This window comes from Dipteris shenzhenensis, chromosome 17 (genome assembly GCF_047967505.1).
Source record: "Dipteris shenzhenensis isolate YYH24624 ecotype China chromosome 17, Dip_SZ_1.0, whole genome shotgun sequence".
Classification (NCBI taxonomy): Eukaryota; Viridiplantae; Streptophyta; class Polypodiopsida; order Gleicheniales; family Dipteridaceae; genus Dipteris; species Dipteris shenzhenensis.
The window spans coordinates 47092378-47115148 of record NC_141612.1 but is presented as its reverse complement, the minus strand read 5'-3'; positions in this window follow the sequence as shown (position 1 = coordinate 47115148).

Here is a 22771-nt window from a genome sequence, read left to right as displayed (position 1 = left end):
CTATTGATTGGGAACATTAGGAAGAACTGGTTCTTCTTCATTTCCTGTAATGAACTCCCAATAGCCTTTTCCCATAAGGAAATTCATCATTCTAAACTTCCATGCCCGAAAGTTGTTCTTGTCAAGCTTTTCTGTGACAATCTACGAAAGAGAATCAGATGCCATTACAAAACACTGCAAAATATTCTGTCACTGTGAAAAACACAGCTTTTGCCTCACACGGGCAGATCTGCAAAACTGACGAAAGTGGTATTTGACCACACAGTCACTTCCTAGTGACGATTTTGCATCAACAGGCAACAAGCATGATTTTGCAACTCCCAATATCTCTGCACACAGGCATACGATGCAATTTTTATGGCAACTTTTCACCGACCAACCGAGCAGTGGTCGTACAGCAAAAACAGGGCCTTTTTCTTAGTGCCTGCAAAGAACTTCCACCTTCAAAACAGGCCCCAAAATGGCCCCGAAATGGCCTTGAATCAGAAAAATGGCCACACCGCGAAGGGCGTCTCACAGTGCACTCTTGCACTTCTGGCTGTGCTATCTACAGAGATTTACTCCCAAACTCGAAATAGGAAAGCAACACTGGTCCTCTTACCAAGACACCACGAACTTGGTTTTCTTTCTTGAGCTCCTTACCACGAACAAGGCTCTAATACCATGTGAAGATAGTGGGAGAGAGGGAAGGAGTCTCACTTGCGGCTTTCTCACATGCACAATGGGGGAATACACACAAAGGTGGAGGCTGAAAATAGTTTTCCTCTTCTTAGTTGTGAAAGCCAAAAGAACTCTAGTACAAAGAAATAGAAGAACCCTATATGTGGGTCTCAAACCAAACTCAACTAACTAAGGTGGCATACTAACTGAGCCACAAACTAGAGTAGATAAGGATAGCTGTCATCCAGCTATTATTCGTGGGCAGTGTACCAACCGCGTCTGCAGCTAACAAGTCGGTGACATAAATGCACAACGGTCACCCTGGCATATCGCGAGTGGAGCTCGATATCTCAATAGATGGAACTTAAGTTTGATATTATATCAATACAATGTTCTTTACATGTGAATAGATGCAATCCCTTGTAACTTGCTCCAATGGGTGGTAGTCACTGCCCTAGCTTTCATCAATGGGATTTATTTGGAGTGGCACTAGCATTTGTTCTATAGTTTCATTGTGCCAGAGAGGAAACATTCCTTCTTTACAAAAACTCTTTGTTGTTGGCACAACATGAATGTTCATAGCACACGTTTTGGTGAATTTGCATGAAGCATACTTGAACTTAAGTTTGAGCCTTTGACAGTTAGTGCCAGACATGGTCCTAGATTAATGATATTGTACATTTTTTGAAGCTTGCCTCTAAGATGGACTAGATTTCCATCTAGTATGCTCAACTAGTACAATATGAAGAAATAGTGATTACTTCCATTTGTGATAGATTTACATTTGTGATATACTTTCATTGAAGTGATAATAGTATATTGGCTCTCCTTAGTTGTAAGGAATCCTTATCTAAAGGCAACAAAGAATTCAAAATCTTACTATTAACATGCATTAAGAGATAACTTTACACGTTTAAATGAAATTTCAATCTGTGGGAAGGTAAACATCCCTCCATAAGAAAATACGGCTCTATCTCATTGAAGGGGTGGCCTACCCTCAAAATAGACCATAGAACACCCAAAAATCATGGCAAGGGTCCACAGACTATGGAGAGCTCTCTACTGCCTCATGGCTCAAGGGTAATCCGAATTCCCCACTATCCTAGCAACTAGGGATGATTTTTTCATGCTAGTTTTGTTAGGAAGCAAAACTTCTATATTGGTGTCGAAACTTTGTATGCTCGAATAAAATTAAATGTTTGAAACATTTGCTACTAGGATTTGAAACTTTTATGTGAAAAATTTTGAAGTTTTGCCAGGATTTACATATTTTACATATAAATTCAAAAGAAAATATACAAAATGTGCTATATGCAATAAATATTATGAAACATTAAAAAAAATATCAATGAACTTTTCCCAAGATTTTATATTTATATATATATATATATATATACCTTCAATTTAAAAATCCATGCTAGCAACCTTGCTATTATGAGCATTTGCACTTGCTTGAAAGGCCAATCTACTACATTTCCATAGACCCATTGCACACTCTTATCACCAATTTCTTGCTCATCTCCATAGCCTTATATGCCCAAAGTATCTCCTCCTTATGCACATTACCTTCCTCATTTGCATTTTGGTGCTTAATAAAACTCCAAATGTCTGCGATGTCCTACTTAGAAACATGTATTCTAAGTGTATTCTAAACCTAACACTTACATCAATGGAATAGTAAAAATGATAGCCAAGGAAAGGAATGCTCACACTCTCTACCTATTACTACTGCATGTTACACACTCAATTGTAGAGCATGTTCTCCTTATAGCTAGACTCCTCCTACTTGTCCAACTCCAACTCTGCAATGAGCTCATCTAGAAGGGCTCTCAAATAGAAAAATGGTACCTTCTAGGTTCTAGGATAAGCCACCTCTCTCACAGAATTCTTGTTAGAAATGTCGTGGAAGGTTTAGGGCTAGATTCTGGAATGGGTTTTTAATTGTCTCTCTGCTACATTTGAATATTAGAAAGATAGTCCCTTGAACCTAGCCTTCTCACTCTCTTTTGCTCGAGCTGCCAGGACATCTTCCCAACTATGTCACTTCAAAGTAGTCATTTTAGTGAAGATGTCCTCTTTCAAAAAGCTTGATTTCCTACCACAAGATTTCAAAAATGGATGGACTCAGAGGACTTATCGCATTTTTTTGATCTGGATGTGACAAATCTTCAAATCATGACAATGCAATACTAGGTTTCAGAGTCGGATACAGGGTCCTAATTGCGTTGTGCTTGATTTTAATTAAAACCAGATCAATATTTCAATAGTGACCTTCATGCACAAATTCTATTTGGTGACAACACCAATATGATATTTGGAGAGGAGAATTTAATGTCAAAAGTTTGATGAAAGTCTATGAGTAGTTTGCAATAATTTTTAGCTCTAAGATTCATTCATCAAGGAATGTGGGACCCAGTGATTGAACCATAGGAAAAGCTAGGAACTTCACTTTGTGATCCTTGAACAAATATCATGATGTAGTTTTCAAGCCTTACATAAAAAGAGATTGCAACTAACTATGAAAGAAAATGCCTTCACCAATGGTGTGGTGCAATGGGACTTGCCTAGGCAATTAATAATCAAACGGCCATCAAAGAAGCTATGGGAAGTGCATCAGAAGTAGGTGACACCAAAACAAAGGGGGAACAAAGGAAGGTGCCAATGGTGATGGTCCTAATAATGTTACCAGGCTCATCGGTGAGGAGTTGCCAAAGAAAGTGGGCAAGTTGGGCAAAAGAGAAGCAATGATTTAGTTAATAAGAAAAAGAGCACAAGAAAAACAAAAACCTCAAGGAAAGTAGTTGTAATGCAATGTTCAGTCACTAGGCTCTTCAAAGAAATACTTTACATGCTTATGAAGGTTGGAGGATGCTTGAACTTGAGTTCGTCTATGTGACAATTCTATAGATCATTCTTTGGATTGAGCGTCTAAATTAGTGCATGAAATAGAAGTTTTTTGTTAACACTTTATTAGAACATGCAATCATCTCACATCACGAGTGGAGTGGCCTCCATAGTCATCTTTCATCTTGTCAATATTTAGTCTCTTTCCTCATCAATACCAAAGTTCTAGTTATCTCCCAACCTTGGTACCAGATTGGTGTTGTCACCCTCTTTACTACAGACCTTCCTTTGTGAATTGCAATATGTAATCTTATGGAAACACAATGCAGGATCAGAAACACTATGGAGTGGTCTCCATAGTTGTCTCTCATCTTGCTGATATTTAGTCTCTTTCCTCATCAACACCCAAGGTGTCATTGTCTCCCAACCTCGGTAGCAGATTGGTGTTGTCACCTCTTTACTATAGGCCTTTTCTTGTGAATCGCAATGGGTACACTTACAAGAACACAATGCATGATCTATGGTGTAGCAAAGCCATTTGTGGGATTCCCAATGAAAGGAGAAGCCGATAAGCATGCCATTGATCTATTGTGTCACCTCTAGCTACTCTCCCCACATCTACATAACGCATAGCTAGTTCATCTATAAACACCTAGCTTTTGTTGTCTCTGTTTTTTGTCTCTGTTTTACCCATGTGCAGGTTCCAAGGGTGTTGGTCACCTACAGTCATGTCATTGCTCATTGTAGCATAGGTGTTCACAAGTGTAGCATAGGTCCTCGGGTTGTGTTTCAGTGAGAGGCGTAGGCTAAAGTGTGGAAAGTAGATCTCATGCATGCATGAATGAGAAAGAGGGATTGATTATAATGATTAATGGAGGCTCTCACCTCCACGGGTGTTCAAGGGTTTAGAAGGGGATTTTAGGGTTCAAAAGGGGGATAGGGTTGAGAGAGCTAACTGGGAGTCCCAGGGTTCAGAGGGGTTGCAGGGTTTAGGAAGAGTCCAAGCTTGAGGAGTGGATAGCTAGTCTCCTTCATGGATTCAAGGGGTAAGGGTTGAGGAGGAGGGACAAGGAAGGGGGAGGAAGAGGGAGGAGAGTGGAGGAGGGGGAAGGGAGAGGGATGAGGAGGAGGATGAGGAGGAGGAGAAGGAGGAGGGAGGAGGAGGAGGAAGGAGGAGGAAGAAGGAGGAGGGAGGAGGGAGGAGGGAGGAGAAAGGAGAAGGAGGAGGGAGGAGGAGGGAGGAGGAGGAGGAGGAAGGAGGGAGGAGGAGGAGGAGGAAGAAGGAGGAGGGAGGAGGGAGGAGGAAGGAGGAGGAGGAGGGAGTACAAGGGTAGAGAGTGCAAGGGTAAGGGCATGCTAGAACACGATAGTGTAAGAGAGCATGGACGCAACAGAGATCAATCGCATGAACACAATAGTGAGCTTGAACACTGAACCCCAAAGAGTGGGAGCTTCATTCTATTGAGAGATATTTATACATTTTAGTCTCTACACAATCCATAGGTACCTCCGTGGTGGGACCTCTGTTGTAGGAGACCTTTTGGACAGGAGTCCCTTCACTTTTGGGGGGACCTTTTGGGTCTCTACACAAAGTGGGGGGACTTTTTGGGTCTCCACACAAAGTGGAGGGAACTTTTGGGTTTGTACACAAAGTGGGGGGACTTTTTGGGTCTCTACACAAAGTGGAGGGACCTCTGAAAGTGTAGGCTTTAGTCTTTCTCTCTCTTGATTTAGTCTATCTCTCTCTAGATCCTGATTTTGCAAGTATGATTGGATTTTTCTAGAGAGGATTTTGGCTATCCTTATCCTTTAAGATTTATCATACTATCTTTTAGGCTCAAGATATTACAAGGGGATCTCTGCCGCTACTCTACACACACAATGCTCTAATAGTTGTTGTCCTAGACTACACTTCTGGCCCTTGTTGCCATAGGGTTAACAACTCCCCTGTACCGATTTGATTACCTATCCTCGAGTTATGTTTGGGTCTATAGACGATGTTGTAATGCAGTTGTCTTTACCCAATGAGTATGGTAAAGATGGCAGCGGTGATAGATGGAGCGAGCTCCTTGTCAATATTTTCCTTGTAATCCACAAACACCGTAGATTGCTTGCTCAGTTTCTAAGAAGCCAGTGTCAACCATTTCTTAAAACAAGCACACATAATGCCCTTGAAGAGATATGGCCCTTTGAAAGAGGCGACTTGTTGTTTGAGCATCTATCAGTTGATTTGGATTGAAGCTAAGGTTGGGCAAATGGTCGTCAATGGTGAGGGACACCTCCAGGATGACTGCTAAGGCTTCACTGTATCTTGCACTTTCCTTGAGCGTTTTGTCATAAGTGCTTTGCATAATTGATGCATGTCTATCTAAGGCTCACTGTCTAAGGCTCAGATGAGTGTTTCCTAGCTTGTCCATTTGATTTTAGAGTTTCTATTCATTAATGGCCAATTGCAAGGAGCATCTACATTATCTAGATCATGATGATTGGCATCCCACTGCTAGCGACGGTGCACCACATCAAATGTGGGATGCATGCAAAAGGAATGGGAATCCTATCTGTATCTTGTTGCAACTATCTTGTGGGTGTGCGAATTGGATTATCCAATTCTTGAATCTCATTGATGGAATCATTAACGGTGTCTTGCATTGAAAACTCAAGGGAGATTGGAGGAACATATGGTCTTGGAGAAGAGGAAGAGGTTATAGAGGAAAAGCTTGAGGTCAAATCAAGTAATGAATTTGAGAAGGTAGAAGTAGGGATGTTGCTGGAAAGTGGAGGGAGAGCAAGGCAAATTGATTTAGATGTAACTAGATGATAAGAGATAGATTCTCGAAAAAAATTTAGGTGTAACTGGATGATAGGAGTTAGATTCTTGGATTAGGCAATAGTGTTGAGAGGCATGGCAAGGAAAATGGATTAGTGTGGATTTCTAGAAAGGTATGGAGGATAGTACTGGAGTTAGGTAGGAATGTGAGTAGGTTAGAATAGAGAGTGGCAAGATCAAGGAGATTAGATTTAAGGTAGACCACATATTCCTCTGGCAAATCCCTGTCACTTCTGGTAGGTATTGACAGCTTTAATTTTCGATTCTTCTAGGAGTTGTATCCCATGGAAGTTGCTGGTGATTATTACAGTAAAGGTAGGAGTCCAACTACTACCCGAAGAGGGAGGCTTCTCATCAAGCATTCATATAGTAGTATTGCATTGTCCTTTAACCGTATGAGATTTTCATGCACTGAGAGATAGAAAACGTTCCTCTTCTCTTCATCCTTATGTTGGCATAGATCTCAAAGAGTCTTTGTGCTTACTGGTCTGGTACTGCATGTAACATTTTGATTTGCAAGTGTTTTTAGAGTATGTGTATTCTTCCTTCAAGGTGATCCTCTTGCTGTGGAGGATTGCAACAAGCTCTTGGTATAATGTAGTGATGCCTATGAAGAGAGTGGGAGAGAAGTAAGGAGTTTCACTTGCAACTTTCTCACATACACAATGGGGGAAGACACACAAAGGTGGAGGCTGAAAACAATTTTCCTCTTCTTAGTTGTGAAAGCCAAAAGAACTCTCTCTAAGTACAAAAGGAATAGATGAACCCTATATGTGGGTCTCAAACCAAACTCAGCTAACCTAGGTGGCATACTAACTAAGCCACTAACTAGAGTACATAAAGATAGCTATTATCCAGCTATTATTCATGGGTAGTGTACCAACTGCATCTATAGCTAACAACTCTGTGACATAAATGTACAACGGTCACCCTGGCATATCACGAGTGGAGCTCGATATCTCATCACTCCCCCTCAAGCTCAATCCCAATTCCTGCACACCAAGCAGGTCTCTAAACTTGCGTAGCTTCTCTGCACCCAATGCCTTCGTGAATATGTCAGCTACTTGATCCTCTGTGTTTAAGACCTACTCGAACCTTCTCTCGCACACAGTGATAATGCACCTCGATGTGCTTTGTTCTAGCATGATAGACTGGGTTATTTTTGCCAAGTGTATACTACTCATGTTGTCATAATAAATGACAATTGGCCCATCTGTAGACTAATGCATATCATAAAGTAGCTTACGCAACCAAGCTACCTCACATGTAGCCATTGCTGCACCCCTGTACTCAGCCTCTATGCTCGACAAGGCAACTATAGGCTGTTTCTTGCTGCTCCAAGTGATTGCCTCTATGCTCGACAAGGCAACTATAGGTTGTTTCTTGCTGCTCCAAGTGATTGCAGCACTCCCAAAAGAGAACACATATCCACTGGTAGATCGTCTATCAAAAATACTACTAGCCTAATCAGCGTCAGTGTATCCATGCAACTGTATCTAAACCCCAGTCTCATAAAATAGTCCATACTACAATGTGGACTCACATACCTCAATATGCATCTAGCCGCATCCAAATGCGATTTCCTTAGAGCCTGCATAAACTGACTTACCAACCCAACAGCATAGCTCAAATTTGGTCTGGTAATAGTCATATAAATCAAACTTCCTACTATGTGTCTGTACATAGTAGGGTCTTCTAGAAGCTCACCTGCATTTGCGCGCAGCTTCATATTCTACTCCAAAGGAACTGAAATAGGCTTACAGCCTATCATCCCATGTTTGGATAGCATGTCCAATCCATAGTACCTTTGCAAGAGCCATATCCCACTTGTGGATCTAATCATCTCAATGCCCAAGAAATAACACAGCTCTCCCAAATCCTTCATCTCAAACTTCTACTTCAATAGCATTTTCACATGAAGGATATCTTCATCACTATCACCTGTGATGATCAAATCATCAACATAAATGACAAGTAGCATAATACCTTTCTCTATTTTTCTCACATAAAGTGAGAATTCTGTTGTGGAAATATGAAAGCCAATAGTGACAAGATACTGTTCTATCTTGTCAAACCATGCACTGGGTGCTTGTTGCTTCAAGCCATACAAGGCTTTCTTCAACCTACAAACAAACTCAGGATGAACAACATGCACATAACCTGGTGGCTACTCCATATAGACCTCTTCTTGCAAATCACCATGCAAGAAGGCATTCTTTACATCCATCTGATGTAAAGACCATCCCTTTGATGCAGCCATAGCAATGACTGCTCTTACAGTTGCCATCCTTGCAACCGGACTGAATGTTTCTTCATAATCAATGCAATATGTCTGTGCATACCCCTTGACAACTAATCTTGCCTTGTATCTGCTCACAGAACCATCTACATTGTGCTTCACCTTATATAGACCCACTTGCAGCCAATTGCATTCTTGTCTTTAGGCAAAGGCACCAATCCCCATGTAGCATTTTCTTCCAAGGCATCCATTTCTTCATCCATGGCTTTCTCCCATTTTTATTTTCCCATGGCTTGCTCAAAAGAAGTGGGTTCTAGTTCATGTATCACTTTGACCATATAGGCATAGTGAATGGCTGTATATCCATTATATTTTAGCCTATCCACAGGATACTTAACTCTGGTAGACCTACGCAAAATAGGCTCACTACCAGGTGCTCTCAAAACACCCCTTGTCTTCCTTACTCTAGGTGTAACAACAGAAGGAATACCCAACTCATCATCAAGGCTCTGTTCTAAGCCATTGGATTCACCATCCACATAGGAGTGACCTGCATTCACATAAACCATGGGCTGATCTACTTTCTCTTTTCCTTATCATGATACTTTCATACCACTATCTGCATTTCTTTGAGGAGATTCTCCTGATCTCAATTTGCTTGTCCATGGCAAAGTATGTGAACCACTACTGGAGGACACTATAGGTCCACTAATATTTTGTGATTGCTACTATGAATTCTGTGTAGCATTACCATTTTGTGCATCTACATCATCAATCACATTTACTGGTTTATACCAACTGCTCATCTCATCAAAAACAACATCTCTACTCACTATAAACTTACAAGTAGAAGGGTTATACCATCAATACCCTTTTTGCTACAGAGAATAACCAATAAAGATGCACTTCTCAGCTTTTGGATCCAACTTGGATCTCAAGTCATCTAGCACATGAACATAGGCAATGCAATCAAAAACTTTCAAATGAGAAATATCTGGTTTCTTACCAGTATACCTCTCCTCTGGCGTCATGCCATGTATTACTATATGGGAGTCCTGTTCATTATGTAGACTACTGTCGCAACTTCTTGAGCCCAATAATAGTCTGGCAGGTCTTTTTTGTTGAGCATGGCACAAGATACCTCTCAAATATGCATGTTTTTCCTTTTTGCAAGTCCATTTTTCTGTGGGTTATGACTGCATGAATATTGCTGCTTTATGCCATGCTCCTGCAAGAACCTTGCAAACTCATATGAGAGGTACTGTCCCCCTCCATCTAACCTTAGGCATTTTATTTGCAAGATTTTTTCTTTCTCAACCATAACTTTAAAAGCTTTGCAATGCCCAAACACTTCATTTTTCTTTTTCATAAAATACACCCAAACTTTTCTGCTATAGTCATCAAATAAAGTGACAAAATAATGACAGCCTTCAATAGATGCAGCTTTAGTAGTCCACAAATCAGAGTGGATTAATTCCAATGGCCTCTTACTCTCTTGAACATGTATAGGAAATGGTTTCCTTGCCTGTTTTCCAAACTGACAGGCTTCACATACCTTATGCATTTTTGCAACCTTGAACTTAGGCAATCCTGCAATAATATTTTGGGCCTGCATTAATTTAAGTCATTGTACATTAACATGACCAATGCGTTTATGCTAGATATCAATATCTACAACTACACTGGTCCCATGTGCAAACATTGCTACACTCAATTCAGGCATGTCTACATCCACCAACGTAAACATCCTGCCCTTCTTCTTCCCTTTTGCTATCAAGCGACCTTTATTTTTCATATCCTCAACAAAGCATCCATGAGGATTAAATCTGACTTGCAAGCCCTGCTCAACCATTTGACCAATAGAAACCAGGTTCTTGGTGATATTCGGGACATGAAATACATCAAACAACTATTTCTTTTTCCCATCCTGCATAGACAAAGAAACTTTACCAATCTGCACAATAGGATGTGTAGTATCATCACCAGTCTCCACAAATCTTGGTCTTTCCATTTTCCTTGTATCCTGCATCCATTCTTCATGACTGTCATGTGGTTTTATGCACCTGAGTCGACATACCACACATCATTGCTTTCTTCTGCACTTTTCATAGAATTGGTCATGTGCTGCACCATGAACAAATGCTCATTTCTATCATCACCCTTTCTACTAGAGGATGCATAATTGCCTTGCTACAATTTTCCATTCATGATGTCATTCTGCTTTTTGTAGCAGTCTTTAGCCATATGACCCATTTTACCACAGTAGTAGCATTCAACATTGCTGTTTGCATTTTGGCCTCTCACCATCCACCACAACCTATTTGGCTTCCCCTGCCACTAAGGTTACCACGTCCTCCTCCATAGGACTATTTTTCTTGAATTTGTTGCATATTCTGATTTCTACTAGGGCCTCTAGATCGGCCTGCTCTACCTTTGCCTCTACCTCTTCCAGCATTTGAGTAGAAGACAGCTTCTTTTGAAGTTCCTGTTGAAGAAGATGCACCACCATTTCTCTGCTCTTCAAAAATTAGAAGAGCAATCAACTCCTCAAAATCAAGGAATTTTTCACGGACGGCAATGGATGTCTAGAATTGTGCATAATCCTTTCCTAGACCATTCAAGGTCACAGAAACTAAATCATCTTCCACTAGCGACCCAATAGAAGCAAGTGCATCTACCATCTTCTTCACCTTCATGTGGTAGTCATTGATGCTCATATTTTCTCTCTGCACATTATGAAACACTTGCTTGAGCTACATTTTCCTGGCTTGTGTATTTGTGGTATACATTTTTGTCAAAGTATCCCACACCTCTTTCGACGTGCTTGCATCCTGAATATGCACAATCATAGAATCTAAAATACTGATAAATAGCCAGTACATAACTTTCCTGGCTCTCTCATGCCAGCCTTTAAATGCCTACAACTCTTGTTGATTGGGAACATTAGGAATAACTGGTTCTTGTTCAGCTCTAGTAATGAACTCCCAATGGCCCTGTCACTACAAAAAACACAACTTCTACCTCACAAGGGCAAATCTGCACAACTGACGAAAGTGGTATTTGACCATATAGTCACTTCCTAGTGACAATTTTGCATCAACAAGCAATAAGAATGATTCTATCACTCCTAATATCTCTATGCATAGGCATACGATGCAATTTTTGTGGCAACTTTTCACTGACCTGCAGAATAGTGGTCGCATAGTGAAAATAGGGCACCTTTCTGAATGCCTGCGAAAAACTTCTGCCACCCAAATGGGCCTCAAAATGGCCCCGCAACATATACTACTCTCTTGCCACACCGCGAAGGGCGTCCCAATCTGAGACAGTGTACTCTTGCACTTTCCAGCTGTGCTACATGCAGAGATTTGCTCCCAAACTCGAACAAGGAAAGCAACACTGATCCTCTTACCAAGACACCATGAACGTGGTTTGCTTTCTTGAGCTCCTTACCACGAACCGATCTCTGATACCATGTGAAGAGAGTGGGAGAGAAGTAAGGAGTCTCACTTGCAGCTTTCTCACATACACAATCGGGGAATACACACAAAGGTGGAGGCTGAAAACAGTTTTCCTCTTCTTGGTTGTGAAAGCCAAAAGAACTCTCTCTAAGTACAAAAGGAATAGATGAACCCTATATATGGGTCTCAAACCAAACTCAGCTAACCTAGGTGGCATACTAACTGAGCCGCTAACTAGAGTACATAAAGATAGCTGTCATCTAGCTATTATTCATGGGCGGTGCACCAACCGCATCTGCAGCTAACAAATCGATGACATAAATGCACAATGGTCACCCTAGCATATCACGAGTGGAGCTCGATATCTCAACAATGCCTTGTAGCAAAAGATATTGTGTTGACCCCTTTGCATCGTCATCGGCTTGACTTAGTAGTTGAATTTCCAACTTGAAAATTATTACCACTCCATGCACTTATCTTTATACTTACCCAATGTGGAGATGTATGCAAGCTTTAGACTATTGAATTGTTGAGCTACTTTTGGATTCCTTGAAAATTGACTATTAGCACATGGAGTTGGAGTATCTCTTGCTCTTGAGCATCCTGTTCTGCTTTGGTGTGCGCAAGTATCTCATTTGATGCCATGCATTCCTTATCTAGTGCTTGAATTTGATGTTTACCTTCTTTGAGGCTGTTCTACAACTCATTGTTTGTGTCTAATGTGGCATGGAGCTGATCCTCTTTAAGTAGTAATCTTTCATTTAAGTGCACCAATTCCTTCTTGATATCATCACAAGTGGCTTGCATATGGGAGAGGGATAACTCAACCTTTTCCTTTTGGTTCAAGGCATCAGATATCTGTAGGTGTTTATCTTAGAGAGAAACCGTGGCTTCTCGAGCATCCTTTCTACTTTCTGCTAGACAATTTTGTGTAAGGAGATGTTGTTGCATTTTTTCTGCCATGCTTTCCTTGAGCTTCATAATTTCAGTCTCAGCACTTTGCAACTTGGATAGGAGTGATGGGAGCATTTGTCTTTCCATTTCTCTTTGCTGCTCATCTAACACCATGGTAGCAATTAATTGAGACCATTGTTGTAACTATTGGCTGTGATGTTGTATGATCTAGAATGTGTTATGATCTTGCTTGTATTGGACATACAGTTGACTCCCATGTGCCCATGTGGAATTTTCATCTATTTCTTGAACAATAGTCTATTGTATGGTGCCACTAAGGACATTTGGGGTTTGTGATTCTAGAGTCATAGAGCCGTCAACATTGGTGACTTGTGATTCCTAAAGAGGCATGCTATTTGGCTCTCTTGCAAAGTCATTATGTGGAATGGTATCCTCTTGGATTTTTATGCTCGAGCCCTTTTATTGCAGGAGCAAGACTAAACTGAGTTGCGGTATTCTTTGGCAGAGTTCTACATTGTCATTCTCTGGAGTCTATTTGGATTGTTTCCCTTCCATGCTATCCACATTGAGAGTATGTGGAGGGTCTAATCCCATTCTAGCGATAATATCAATGCTTCAAAGTCCTCTATATCTTGTGTTGAGAGGGGTGTAGAGTCATCCTCTTGCTCTATTGCAAATTCAATTATTATGGCCAATAGATGGGCAATGTAGCTTTTGTTATTATGGGTAGTGGATACATAATTGGTTTGTAGCAAGGATATGTGTTGAGCCCAATCTTGTGGTTTTGCTCTACCAAGGAGTGTAAGAGTTTTTACTGACATATAGTTTTTTCTCACTCCTGTATGATTGAAAACGTTAGCCGAAAACTTAGCTGCCTCTTTGCATATGGGGTCTAGAATCATATCATGGCGTATTCCCCCCTTTGTGACTTTGTGTTACGTGGGAATAAATTCTGAAATTTGGAGAATGTTGCATCCAAATGTTTCTTTGGATATTCTTCTTGTGCCTTTGGAAATGAGAAAGCCTCCTGCATAGAGGATCTATTGAGGTAGATCTGTAAGGGCTTTTCTTTATATGTTATTGTGCCATACTTATATTTCTCCAACTCCCTGCTTTTATATATGATGTTATGAATTGACAAATGTATTCTGTCATAGCAAGTGTTGGTAAGAAGGATTTTAGCTTCTCAAAAAGACTACCTAGTCCCTTTTACTACAAGAAGTTGTAAGCATTGGGTGACATGGTGAACATTGAGACTCGTGGCCATACAAGTTGTATTGTTCCATCTGTTGCTAGCTCTTTGTTGGTCTAGTCCTCAAGGTGTTCTGTACCTACAATCTGCATAGTCAATCTAAGTAGAAAGATTTGAATTTGTGATTCGAAAAAATCAAAAAAATCGCTTGAATGATTCGAATGGAAAAAAAATCGGTTTTAAAAACGGTGACACGTCATGTTTTTAATATAAATCACCACATCATCCCCACATATTTGTACGAATAACTTTAATTCGTACAAATTGGTATTCATACGAATAAATTTGTATTAGGACGAATACGTTCCTATGTTTTTGCATATAACCTCACTGTTTGCCTATGTCACTTATCTCACGCTTGGTTCCCAAGCCGAATATTAGAGATCAAAAAAGGAAAAGAAGAAGAAAGGTCCTCAAGGTTGTGAAAGCAATCTAGAAGGTCCGAATAAGACGTATTTTTTGTTAGGGAGCTTTAGGATCTCATTTTGGGTTCCTAAGATCTCTTGTGAGGATTTCAGTTTTGGTCTTTGTTCTTGTTTGTGGGAGTTCTAGGTTCTCTTCATTGAGTTCCTTCGATCTCTTGTGATAAAAATATTTTAGATATTTATGTGTTTGAAATTTGTTTGTGGGCGTACTAGGATAAAAGCTTTAGGCTAACTTACCATAAGTATCATATCCGAATAGCTTACAATCTGTATGCAACAGACATATGCTATTTCTCTAAAGGACCTTATTTGTTCATGTAGTGATTCATTCAATACTCATCATTATACATATAAAGAAATTACAGATGCTTATGTTCAAACCACCTGCAGCCATAGCCAGCAATAGAGACCTTGGGATTCGAACCTTGAAGTCATAAAAAGAAAGACAACTAATGCAAACTAGTCCAATCAAATGCAACTAGAATCAAGGTAACATAATGCAAAGGAACACAAGGAAACACATTTTTAAAGACACATGGCTGAACTCCAGGGATAAGCTCAACCATAATCACTTCGAGGGTGGTCTTCAATAAATAACAGGGAGACCAAGCTGACTGACACCTCTACACACATCCGACTATGATAAAAACAAGATGTAACTAAAAGAGGAGTCTCCCTCTTCTTGGGATCCTTCTGAATTGAAAAGCTTACTAAAACTATCACTGAATTCATACATACAATGTTACAAAATAGGATTATTAAGATTTACAAGTATAAGGAGGTATTACGAGGCTCTCCCAACAAGAAAGGCCAGTGACAACCCAACTGCTAATGTGTAACAGAACCAAAAAATTATTCGTGGAAGTATAATTCCTAAAAACTAAAACAACTAACTCATGCTACTTGACAAATACATTCAAAAGTAGAGTTGAGTAACTAGTGAACGAAATAAGGACCTAGCTGAAGTTTGGTATACAGAAAAAAGACACATCGTGCAATGTTTTATCAGCTATAGTGTCCACATCCAATGGTTCGAATAAATGATGGATGCAATCGTACCATTAATGGCGAGACCAAGATAGTCACGTAGAGATTAAACGACAATATATGACTATGAGTAGCGAAGAATGAAACACCATCCGAGGGAAGAAAGCCGTGAATATGCAAACAAAAGTCAGACTTGCATTTGTATGAGACTTAGTGAACTATTTTTCCAAAAAAAATAGTAAACTACGATAAGAGTGATTAAAGGACACTTGACTCAAGCAATCCATCTGGTATAGAGACACCAGTGAGCAGCCGAAACATTTTGAGATATATAATGGTAGTAGAGTAAAGCATGCAATCAAACTGCACTATCATCGCCATGAATCAAGAATGATTCTGGAGACTTACATGTGAAGAGTGCCAGAGGATTGGAACCTGAGAAGAAGACAAAACATTGTCTGCTATGCCAGATTGCTCACGTGTAGCAATCGGGGGGATGCTTCCATGGTAGCTATCATCTGAGTTCTTAGCATACCCACATGGAACAGGATAGATACCATAGGAGCAGCATAGAGATGGGGGATGCAGGTGATCAGAGAATGTGAGGAAGAGGATATAGTATTACCTCAAAGAGGGGAGATAAACGAATCCACCATGGGGGAGAGGATATACTATTGCCTCAAAGAGGGGAGATAGACGAATCCACCATGGGGGAGAGACAATGAGTATGGAAGAAAAGAAAGGGTAGAGTAGAATAGAAGGGTGGAAAGGAGGGATGCGAGGGCAAAGAGGAGCCCAAGGAGGGATGCAAGGGCAAAGAGGAGGAGCTCAAGGAGGGATGCAAGGGCACTAAGAATGGATGCAAGGGATGAGAGCAAAAGGAGGTGGACGAAGGAGAAAAAGAAGCTTAGCCAAGAGGAGTTCATAGAATGGCCATAACCCTTCTTTCTGGCACCCATATTAAACATGTATTAGAGTACACTCCACCCATTCCCTTTCAAAGATTAACAAGAATCCAAGGGGGAGAGAGACACACTAGTGCTATGACTATTTCATTAAGGATTTTGGTATCATCCTTTCAGAGAGTACAGGTACATGGATAACCATGGGAAATTGGAAATAAGGTGATTATTAGGGTCAACTCAGTTTTTCTATTGGATTGACAAGACATGGTATCATTGACTGAGGGTAAATCCTGAGATGTTTACTATACCCAAGGAGGGAGCCTGGTGAAACTATAAGGGAGTGGAGCTATACCTGGATGTATTAGGCCCAACAATGGTGATAAGCCTTAGCTAACTCTATGTATAATTCTCAATAGCATATGTAGGTCGGGAAAATGGATAGTACGTATGTGAACTTATGTGAAGGTACATGCGATAATTAAATAAATTAATACTAACTCATGTATCTGACCATGCATATGACTTGGTAACAAAAAAAGATCGTGTGTGTGTGTGTGTGTGTGTGTGTGTGTGTGTGTGTGTGTGTGTGTGTGTGTGTGTGTGTGTGTGTGTGTGTGTGTGTGTGCGCGTGCGTGTGCGTATGTGTGTGTGTGTGTGTGTGTGTGTAAGAGAGAGAGAGAGAGAGAGAGATCATCCATGTATGTGAATATGAATGATTATCAAATCAACCTCAGTTGGATTTGGAAGGCTTGACCATTGTGTTCAGCACCATAAGTCATTCACTTCTCAAATTGACCCAAGGTCAATTTGTAGCTTGTGTGGATGTGTCTTAAAATGTATTTGTATGTGTCTATAATGTCTTAGAATCTTTCTATGTGCATATGAAAGTGATCACCAACATCCATGAGGAGAAAATTGACCTAAGGTCAATTGGAAATCTTAGGACAATGTTTTGAATGTCTTTGCAGTGGGTGAGTGATCATCAAATTGTCCTAAGATTGATTTGCAGAACGTGTTCATTGTGTTCAGCACCCTATGCTATCAGCTCTCAAATAAATAAGGTTGATTTGCTTGAAATATGTGGGTGCTCTTAGAGTGTGTTTTTGTGTGTATAATGTCATGGAATTAGTTTGTGTATGTGTGAGTGATCATCATCCATGAGATACAAATTGACCTAAGGTTGATTTGAAACCTTAAAACAAATTATGAATGTCTTTGTAATTGTGAGTGATCATCCAATTGACTTGAGGTGGAGTTGCAAAGCCCAGACATTGTGTTCAACCCTATATAATCACTTCTCAAATCGACACAAGGTCAATTTACAGTGTATGCAGATGTGTTGTACAATGTGTGTGTGCCTATGTGAGTGGTCGTGCAAAGTGGTGCAAGTGAATGATCATCAAATCGACCTAAGGCCAATTTGTGAAGCCTAGCCATTGTGTTCAACACCCTATTCCATCAATTCTCAAACCCACCCAAGATCAATTTGTAGCATTTGTGGGTCTCTCTCACAAATTGTTTGTGTGAGTGTGCCTTAGAATATATTTCTCAAATCGACCAAGGGTCAATTTGTATAGGGTGTGTCTAGAATGTATTGTGTGTGTCTATGTCTATGCAGCAAGTGAAGCAAAAGAGTGGGTTTATTCAAGAGAGATAGGCCCAATATATAGCATGTGTGGTCGGCAAAGCAAAATTGCTTGATAGAAAAATGTTGGAAGAAAAGTCCACTACAATAGTGACTGACATTGGTAGGCAATTTTTTAATTCTTCTAGTGCTTCCAATGTTCATTTACAAAAAATTGTGAACCATGTAAGATACTTAAAGAGACAACATACCATCAGTGGAACTTCAAATAAGCCTTCATTAGAAATTGTACAACAATAATAGCTACCTGCCAGACCCGTGGATCTCAGGAAAGTCGGGGACACAGAAATGTCGCTGCTTGCATCTATCACACCCTCATTGCTGTGCCCTAAAATAGTTAGAGCTGTTTCAAATCAACACAAAATACCAGGACGATTAGTTTCTCAGCTGGCTTGGCATCTACAATACTTGCAATATAAATTGGGATCTACATGCCCAAAAAAAAAGAAAGAAATGAGCCGAGGGCAGATAACAACAAGGCTATACAAACTTTCACAAGGGTCCCCGCCAGAGAACATCTCTATCTCATAAAACCCTTAAACAATACTCACTTCTACATATATCTAACTGTTGCAATAGAAATGCAAAGACTTCTTACAGCCGTAGCTTGGCAATTCAATGTACCACTCCTTGAAAACTGGAGTCAAACACATGCTTTCTTACAAACATTGAACACACATTCATTGCAATTACATGCGGCTGATTTAAATGCAGATTCATCTGATTTGCTTTATCTCACCGAAACTAGAACCGCACATCAACAGACTATGTAGACCAAAAAAAAAAGATGTAATCACCATGTTCCAAGGGATGGGTACATTGCTCTACTGTACAAGCACAAACTTTCCTTGTCATCACACAAAACATTCACAACCCCTGGCCTTGAAATGATTACAAAAAATTTCCAACCAAATCCAAGGAAATCAGTGTTTATTATTTCAATATACCGCACCGAGGCATGCCACCTCCACACTTTCTTAGATCTCTTATCGGAAGCATTATTCACAAAACCCTCAAGCTACCCGACATTCATTTTAGGAGATTTCAACATTGACATGCTTGAAAATTCACAAAAGTAAATGCAATTAGCAAATCTCATGGAACAACATCATTTGCACTTAGCGAACAGGGACAGGACAATAATCTACAGATCTCCAATTGATCATATCTGGATAAACATGCCCCTTACCACTAATAGCTATATTCGAACAACTCAAGTGTATTGAATTGACCATAGTCCTACTTACATTTCATTTCAATTCCCACCATGCTTGCCATCATTTGTAGCACCTTATAATTCCAGGCGAAAAAAGCTAGCAAATTTCCTTAATGTGGCTAATGTTTGGGGTACATGTGTGGATTAAAGGCCAGTAATTTCCCAAGCTCATAGTTAGTTGAACAAATAAAACAAAAAAAGAAATGCAAATTGATACAAACAAAAAAAACTGTTTAGAAACATACTATTCAAGCAAGGCTCTAATTGGAAATGGTATTTTACAGAGAGCAGGGAAAAAATCGGGAAAACAAGGTCAACAAATTAAAAAAAGGAGCAGGGAGAATACTTTATTTTCCCAAAAACATTTTTGCAAAACTATACACTGTCGAGAAAGATATTCTGCCAGTTATCTTACAAACTTGTGTGTTGACATGCTCGCTGCCATTCCAGGGAATAGCTATTATTTGTTTTTATTTTCTTTGCATATTGGGTTTTAACCTTCTATTTGGAATGTATGTTCCCATGCTTGCAGAAAGTCAAAGAAGTTTACAAGGCTAGTATATGCAAAATATTGATTTCTCAAATTGCAACACAGATATGACTATTTACATTTGTGTTATATATAGATTTTCTATCTATTCATAATACTACTTTGTGTCGATCAAAATTCTTACACTTTTGATACATGTTCTCGGTACGAAGTTGGATTTAGCACAAAGTAAATAGAGGAGCGTGTAACCATAATAGAGAGGGGAAGCTATAAAGAGGAGAGGGGGGGAAATTTAGAAAACAAGGAAAAAGAGAGGGGGGGGGATAAACCTTCTGAATCCAATGCACAAGAGGACACGAGGTGCAGCTGCGAGCTTTGAAGATGAGGCTGTTGAGATATCGAGCTCCACTCGAGATATGCCAGGGTGACCGTTGTGTACTTATGTCACCGACTTGTTAGCTGGAGATGCGGTTGGTACACCGCCCACGAATAATAGCTGGATGACAGCTATCCTTATCTACTATAGTTTGTCGCTCAGTTAGTATGCCACCTTAGTTAGTTGAGTTTGGTTTGAGACCCACATATAGGGTTCTTCTATTTCTTTGTACGAGAGTTCTTTTGGCTTACACAACTAAGAAGAGGAAAACTGTTTTTCAGCCTCCACCTTCGTGTGTATTCCCCCATTGTGCATGTGAGAAAGCCTCAAGTGAGACTCCTTCCCTCTCTCCCACAATCTTCACATGGTATCAGAGCCTTGTTCGTGGTAAGGAGCTCAAGAAAGCAAGCCAAGTTCGTGTTGTCCTGGTAAGAGGACCAGTGTTGCTTTCCTATTTCGAGTTTGGGAGCAAATCTCTGTAGATAGCACAGCCAGAAGTGCAGGAGTGCACTGTTTCAGATTGAGACGCCCTTCGCGGTGTGGCGAGAGCGCAGATTGAGACGCCCTCAGTGACTTTATATTTTTGATTTCAGGCCGTTTCGGGGCCCGTTTTGAAGGCGGAAGTTCTTCGCAGGCACTCAGAAAAAGGCCCTATTTTTTGCTGTGCGACCACTGCGCGGCTAGTCGGTGGAAAGGTGCCGCAGAAATTGCATCGTATGCCTGTGTGCAGAGATATTGGGAGTTGCAGATTCATGCCTATTTCCTGTTGATGCAAAATCGTCACTAGGAAGTGACTGTGTGGTGAAATACCACTCTCGTCAGTTTTGCAGATCTGCCCGTGTGAGGCAAAAGCTGTGTTTTTTGCAGTGACAGAATATTTTGCAGTGTTCTGTAATGGCATCTGATTCTCTTTCATAGATTGTCACTGAAAAGCTTGACAAGAACAACTTCCAGGCATGGAAGTTTAGAATGACGAATTTCTTGATGGGAAAAGGCTATTGGGAATTCATTACAAGAAATGAAGAAGAACCTCTTCTTCCTAATGTTCCCAGTCAACAGGAAATGCAGGCATTCAAAGGATGGCATGAGAGAGCCAGGAAAGTTATGTACTGGCTGTCTATCAGTATTTCGGACTCCATGATTGTGCATATTCAGGATGCAAATATGCCAAAGGAGGCATGGGATACTTTGGCAAAAATGTATAGCACAAATACGCACGCCAGGAAAATGCAACTCAAACAGGAGTTGCACAATGTGCAGAGAGAAAATTTGAGCATAAATGACTACCACATGAAAGTGAAGAAAATTGCAGATGCACTTGCTTCCATTGGGTCGCCAGTGGATGATGATGATTTGGTTTCTGTGACCTTGAATAGTCTAGGAAAGGATTATGCACAGTTCCGGACATCCATTGCTGTCCGTGAAAACTTTCCTGATTTTGAGGAGTTGATTGCTCTTCTAATTTCTGAAGAGCAGAGAAATGGGGGTGCATCTTCTTCAGCAGGAACTTCAAAAGAAACTGTCTTCTACTCAAATGCTGGCAGAGGTAGAGGCAGAGGTAGAGGAGGCCGATCTGCAGGCCGTGGTAGAAATCAGAATATGCAGCAAACGCAAGAAAACCAGTCCTATGCAGGAGGACGTGGTAACTCTAGAGGCAGGGGGAGCCAAAGAGGCCGTGGTGGATGGCAGAGAAGCCAAAATGCAAACAGCAATGTTGAATGCTACTATTGTGGCAAAATGGGTCATATGGCTAAAGACTGCTACAAAAAGCAGAATGACATTATGAGTGGAAAATTGCAGCAAGGCAATTATGCATCCTCTAGTAGACAGGGCGATGACAGAAATGAGCATTTGTTTATGGTGCAGCATATGACAAATTCTGTAACAAGTGCAGAAGAAAGCAATGATGTGTGGTATGTTGACTCGGGTGCGTCAAACCACATGACAAGTCACGCTGAATGGATGCAGGATGCAAGAAAAATGGAAAAACCAGGATTTGTGGAGACTGGTGATGATACTGCACATCCTATTGTGCAGATTGGCAAAATTCCTTTGTCTATGCAGGATGGGAAAAAGAAATACTTGTCTGATGTATTTCATGTCCTGAACATCACCAAGAACCTGGTTTCTGTTGGTCAAATGGTTGAGCAGGGCTTGCAAGTTAGATTTAATCCTCATGGATGCTTTGTTGAGGATATGAAAAATAACGGTCGCTTGATAGCAAAAGGAAAGAAGAAGGGCAGGATGTTTACGTTGGATGCAGACATGCCTGAATTGAGTGCAGCAATGTTTGCACATGGGACCGGTGTAGTTGCAGATATTGATATCTGGCACAAACGCATTGGTCATGTTAATATACAGCGACTAAAATCAATGCAAGCCCAAAATATTGTTGCAGGATTGCCTAAATTCAAGGTTGCAGAAATGCACAAGGTTTGTGAAGCCTGTCAATTTGGGAAATAGGCAAGGAAACCTTTTCCTAGGCATGTTCAAGAGAGTAAAAGCCCATTGGAATTAATCCACTCTGAC